At 44.2% G+C, this 6,826-nt stretch overlaps 1 pseudogene; it reads right to left on the minus strand.

Annotated features, from left to right (window-relative positions):
• Window positions 1–736: 736 nt before the first annotated feature.
• LOC125759960 (uncharacterized) lies at window positions 737–3,587 on the minus strand (annotated as a pseudogene).
• Between the last annotated feature and the right edge of the window lie 3,239 nt (window positions 3,588–6,826).

The raw sequence follows: 6,826 nt of genomic DNA on the forward strand, positions 1-6,826 counted from the left end.
AGATGAACCTAGGATAAGCCAATTGGAATTCCCACAATTACTGGCCACAGTCTGTGTGACATCTATGGACGCCCACGCAAACTATGCTCACAATGAAAAGTAAGCTCACAGTGACAAGCATACTGTAGTGTCATAACATGGTGGAAAAAAAATTGGCGAAGCTTGCACTAAGCCACGCAAGACTTGAAACAGCGAGATTGGACGATTTTGAAAACTAATCTGGTTGCTTCTAGCTTGTTTTTACTGCTAGTCTTTAGCTAGGTTGTTTCTACGTTGATTCTCAACACAGAGAGGTTCGAGTTAAACCGCAGACAGTCACAGACACACACAGTTGTCCAAACTACGGAGACAGAAAGTCTCAGTGAAACCAGGTGTTCGCACCTCTCATAGATCTACGGGCACATCGTCGTGGTCGTCGTGGTCGTGGGCTTCCATCACTTCGGGGTCTTCTCGCAGCTGCCGTTGCCTTGCCCGTTCCCTAGTATTCTCTCGTACGTACGCAGTGTACGAGAGAATCAGCTCTCTGCCATCGTTTTACGGCCATTTGCTGGGCTAACTGTTGTCTTTTCACGTTTAGTAGACCAGTGGTGAATAGTGGGATTTACACAATTTCTGTGGCATGATAGTTTTCTGGTGGGCCGCACAGTCGCGCATATCTGTTACGATGATATTTTTCTGCGATCGACTCACAAGGAAAAATTTGCAGAACAGCTTTGCTGCTAAAAAAATGTTCTCTTCACTGTGCAGCAGGTAGTGCTGCATCGGGCCCTGGGTTGACAGGACACCAGATTTTGTCTTGCCAAGGCACTTTGCCCACAGCACTGCTGAAATAACGAGCATAGAGGTCCCTGACCTGCCAAGCTGCTTGGGCAAAGTGGCATGCCTGTGTATGAGCCACTGGCATTGGCGGCTGTGCAAGGAGGTTGCGCCACTGGCCAGACCGCCGCTGCCCAAAGCGATCCACAGAATCGGCAAAAGCCAGGGCCACAGTATGCATCATCATCTTCGGTGCATCTGTGCATTAGGAAGTTGTGGAGTGCACAGAGGGCCTTCACCAGCACTTCAGCATGTTCTGGCTTTTCGCCCATGGTCCCGCGCCAAGATCCTCCACCTGGCCGCCAGGATCCAAAGGCGTTCTCAGCGCACCTCCTATTTCATTGAAAAAAAAAACATAAGTGAATATTTGCCCCTTCAGTCCCCTCTCCCCATCCCATCATCTCAGGTGAGCACATATTTTCAACACAATTTGTGAACTATCACCAACAGCAGTGGCAGAAATTTTGGCCCCACTTGGTGGTGTAAAATGGATAAGGCGATGATGACTATAAGGCTCACTGAGAAAAAAGAAGGAAAAGGGCAAACAAACACTCATGTTGTTCCTTGTTGATATGAAACGTTTTTTTTTTCTGTTATAGTTTTTTCATTTACTCTGCTCCTTTAGCAACAAACATTCAGTTGCAAGTCAGCGCCAGGCTTGTTGTTCTTCACCCTTCTTTGCTTTCCCACGCTGTTTTTACATTTAAAATGGATCCACAACAACTTGCCTGCATTGTGTATGTTAGAAATGCGCCCCCTGGGTGGAAATTGATGCTTACATCAAGGTGCCGCACAAGATTAGCTTGTATTGGGAATGGATGAGTGGCAACTAGTCTAGCCAGCAACATTTCCTGCCACTTCACTAGTGCTGTGTGAAGTCTGGGAAACACTAGAAAATATGGGGGTAGCGGCTGTCGAGGCAGCCGCTTCAAGCACAATCTCTGCATCACATGACGCCATCGGGGATGACACCGGAAAGAGTACAAATACTCTTTTGACTCTCTTCAAAATTCGAAGTCTAAATATCCTCCGTAAAACAATGCAACACTTGCAAAAACATCACTTCGGATCTGAAATCTGGATATTTGTCGGGTAGATTGCTAAAATCTGGACTTTTAGTGAGGCGTATTACGTTAGTAAACATACTGCAAGTTCATGGCTTCTTTCTGGCACATGGTATCGAAGAACGAACTGGAATTTACCCTGTGATGAAAAGCTTGTGCACTGATGATACTTCACATTTTTGCTTGGCATAAATCAGTGAATATTTTTTAAAGGAAGTGTTCAACAGATGTGCTAAGATGGGTAGGTGGGCACACTGGGACTGAAAAACAAAAATTAACACTTTGTGTCAAATCCATATTTGTTTACTTTACCTTGCTCTGCTCAGCCGATAATTGAAGATGCGCTCCTCGCCCTCTAGTCCTCGCCCAGGGTATGGCCTTAAAAAGTCCGTGCGGAGTTGGAAGGCCTCATCCCCCACAAAACGCAAGGCGCTGAGTGAGATGTGTTCGGCAGGGCCAGGTCTCGTGGGAGATGAAGCTTGCCTTCCTCCAAGCGACGCCCGAACTTTGACTGCTCGAGCACTCCACCATCACTCTGCTTGCCGTAGGCACCAACATCAACAACCACGAACTTGTAGTCACTGTCAACTACGGCAAGCAGGACGATGGAGTATGTGCCCTGCAATGAGTGTTTAATACAACAAGGAGGAGGAGGAATAAACTTTATTGTCAACCAGCAATTTAAGCGCCTTGGCCTAGGCCTCCCACGTGGGGACGTCGAGGTCTTGCCTCTTCGCCGCCTCGCGGGCTTGCTGGATACAATAAGATTGTGAAACATTATTCATAGCTGCTTTGCAATGGTCATGTGCCCAGAGGCCAAATTAATGGGGCTGCAACATAGAGTTCAACCTAGTGTTTCTAATTACACACCATGCACGTCAGTGACACGTGATCACCAGACACATGATAATATTGCCGTTTTAGAAGTTGTCATACATTGAGCTTTCACTCTGACATAAATTGTTATTTTCCTTCAGTGTCCCTTTAAGGCACATGGCAAAAATGCAACTACTACTTGTCGCAGCTTCGACCCCAGTAGTTATCAATGCAATCATCCATAGCACCCACGCAGTACGCATGTGCCAAGTAAAATTGTAAACAAAACAACTTTGCCACAGCTGCTGAAGCCCTGGTTCACAATAAAGCGACTGTAGAGACATTATGGACGGCGACCATGCCTTTCTGAAGACCTATGGCTGTTTCGGATGTTTCTGAGCGTTGTTTTCACTCCTCTGCGTTGCAAATCGTCCGTATTGTGTTATGCATTTGGTCACGTGGTCATAAAATGTGTTGGCACATTTAAAAAATCTCATTGGAGTTAGCTGGGTTGCCCTGTATAATGCACGTTGTCTGAAGAAAAGTACATTAGGGCATTAAGGAATACTACTTACAGCAGATCCTCAACTGTACGACAAACCAACATGCATATGTGCTTCGTATGGCTCGAGGCATCATATGCCACACATTTGAACACCTGACGCCGCCATTCAGACAGGACACTGAATCGTGCTGTGTTCAGTGCTTACAATGACACATAAAATGCATGTGCAATGCAATAGACGGCAATTTTAACATAATGAAAATGTCTGCAGAGTGCATCAGAACATTATACATACTAACCTTATAATGGAAGTACATGCTTCCAGAGTTCGGAGGACACTTAATTTGTACATGCTTGCCGTCAACAGCACCGACGCAGTTCGGGAACTGCCATGTCTGGCAGTAACCTTCTGCAACCTGCAGCCATGTCGCAGTCGTTGGCGTCTAAAAGAAAACAAGCAGCAAGTGATTCTGTCAGTAATAATAACATTGTTTGTGGACTCAGTGTCATGAGAGTGGAAACATTACGGCAAGTTGTTAGAGCTTCACTTTATCGGTGAGAGGAAGTCTCAAACATCAAAAGCTGTCCACTGTTCAAAACCTTAGCTTTCTGTGCCATGGCCGACTGTAGTTTTTACCTGAGCAATTAGCAATTATGCACTGTTGACCCCTTCTGGCCACTGTCAAACTAATAATTGTCGATATGTGTACATTTTAGTGAAAGATCATTAGTCTCCTCTATGAGACTGCAGCGAAAGGGAAAGTTGGGCTAGTTTGTTTGCGTTCATACTGAAACAGCGCAAAAGACGTCGGACACAGAAAGACTTGATAACACGAGCGCTGACTGACAACTGATTGCTTTATTCAAGCGAAACAGAAAAGAGAGGGAAGAAGAAAGAACAAAACATGCGCATGCAACCTATGCACACGTCCACGAGTGTGAATATGTCGTCTAGCAGAATGTGCACAATCAAGCACCGCATGCCATTTGTCCCTTGCAAAAACAATGTCATTTATTCCATTCCGTTTCCATGCGGTAAGGTTTTATGTGGGGCAAACAGGGCGCTGTCGCAACATCGCCTGCGTGAGCACCATAGCTCTTTAAAAGGTGCACCGTTCTCCCATTTGTCTGCCCACTGTGCCACCTGTGGTTGTACCCCAGAATTCTGCCGCACGACCACCACTTATAGACACGTGGATTATCGCATAATTAAGAGAGATAGCTGAAGCCTTCGCTATCTGCGAAAACGGTAACACGTGCGTCAGGGCACCGTCGGTTGCATTACTTGATTGCGAGTTGACGTACTTAGAGAAGACATGATGTTACAAGTGTAGTCTTTTGTCATGTGCATAGGTTGCGTGCGCATTTTTTGCTCTTCCTTCTTCCCTCTCTTTTTCTGTTTCGCTTGAATAAGCAATCAGTTGGTCAGTCAGCGCTCACGATTGTCAAGCCTTCTGTGTCCATGTCTTTGTGCTGTTTCAGTATGAACGCCTCTATGAGACGGCTCACAAATCCTCTCAATGGCTTGAAGCATGCCGAGGTGCACACCTTGAAGTAAGGTAGCAAAGCTGGGCAGGTTGCAATGGGCTTGACTTTTCCACTTCTGGCTACATTTGCAACCCACAAGCTCCAGAGCCAGTCAGATCGAACCAAGTTTTTTTTCAGGATATTCTGCCTACTACACAGCATACTTCTGCCATTTTGCACCGCCATCTTTGTATTTTTAATGGATTTCAACAAGGCACTTAGCTTTGGCTTCACTTTTCATTACCAAGTACTTCTTTGCCAAAGCCTGTTCCCACCCTGCAAGATGATGTGATTACAACATGCAGCAAACATTAGAGGCTTATTCTTACTGCTTCTTTTTCTGTATTGTGGCGCTCCCTCTTGTGAAAAAGCACACATATATATTCATGCCTAATAACAACGTGGCGCTCTTGAAAGCTGTACACATAGTTGTACGCACATGTTCCTCGAGATGCGTTTTTCAGTTTTAACTTTCCTGCAGTAGTGTCCATTCTAAATCACATTTTTTCTTGTACGGTTACTGAACACATAGCATAACTATTTCATTGTGTCGGAAGTATAAATGCCACCGAACCTGTTATTTTTTAACTAGGCCATCTATGTTGGCAGAGTGCACTTATTGAATAATGACCAGGCAGCTCACATAAACAGTAAGTTCGATCATCATTATTGATATTTTATTATTATTATTATTATTATTATTATTATTATTATTATTATTATTATATTATTATTATTATTATTAGTGCACTTATTGCTCAGCAGTGCAGCAAATCACCACATCAAACATGCAATGCTTAACCCTTTCGTTGCCGAGTTTTTTGGCACTGTTCCACGCTTCCTACTGGTGTCTTTTTTTCTTTTTCATCATGTGGAAATTTTCTGGTAGGAACGCAGCAGAACGCTCGTCAGGACATGTAAACATTTATAGTGGGGATTATCTCATTAAATGAAAAGTCACTCACAATTAAAAATTTAAACAAAACTACAAGCAATCAACTAACTAATGAAATCATGTAATTAGACATGAATTTGGAATGGCTGAGCCACTAGTTATCCATTTTATTTGGAGTGCAAATTCATCAAGAGCTCTTGAATTTCTTTATCTGTAAGATAGCGCTAGCACATGGCATGCAGACTCGCCATGGCTGCGCTGCTGTAACACTGGCAGAGAGATGCAGACCGACGCTGACGGGGAAGCATACGCCCAGCATGTAGCAAAAAATTTCATGACAAGACTATTTGTTTATACGTTCTCTCCATAGACGGCGGGACACGCCCGCATTTTATGCTTTTACACGAGTTCTCTCATGAGTGGCAGGGAGTGACTGAAAGACAGAACTAGTAACTCAGGATTGGCAGGGGCTGTGCGTGTGTTGCTTGAGTTATCTCGGGATTGGCAGTGAAAAGGTTAACAAACCAGCAAGCTAAGTTAGAGGAATAAAGCAGGCCGACAAGTAGTATAAAAATAATTGGCTATTGCAATTAAATATGCCCATGAAAGGTAGAGCACAAAAAGTGCTTGAGAAACGGGAACTAAAACTGAGAAGACGAAACACAGCCAACAAGGTTACGGCACATACACATGTACAGCAGTCATGGAATGAAATGCGACATCACAACTTCAAGCATAACTTGCCCGTGCAATTGCTCGAGTGACCACATTGTGTCACTGCAAATATAACCAGTAAAGGTGATGTTTCTGATGTCAGTGTAAGTGGCGACATTACGGCACTCTCACAGAAACTTAAGTATGTGCACTGCTGAGTCGGAAATTGATGCATTTAATTTTGTAAACACTCTACAAGTGCATTCCACAGCTCAATAACACAATGTGGCTGTGCGACCATGACTCATCGAATACTGTTAAATATTCCAAGCTCCATGACTCAGTGTACCTTCCACACACCACACTGTTATATGAAAATCATGATGCTGATAACATATGCTGATTGCGTGTGTGAGATCACCTTCGGTAGGAGACTGTATGATTACAAATTTTGAATCTTCATCCACACCTTTACATGTGCATGTACTTACGGGCATGTACACTGGCTTCAGTTTGGTCCAGAGCACCAAACATGTCTCTTGCACGCCT

The sequence above is a fragment of the Rhipicephalus sanguineus genome, chromosome 9, assembly GCF_013339695.2.
Source record: "Rhipicephalus sanguineus isolate Rsan-2018 chromosome 9, BIME_Rsan_1.4, whole genome shotgun sequence".
Lineage (NCBI taxonomy): Eukaryota > Metazoa > Arthropoda > Arachnida > Ixodida > Ixodidae > Rhipicephalus > Rhipicephalus sanguineus.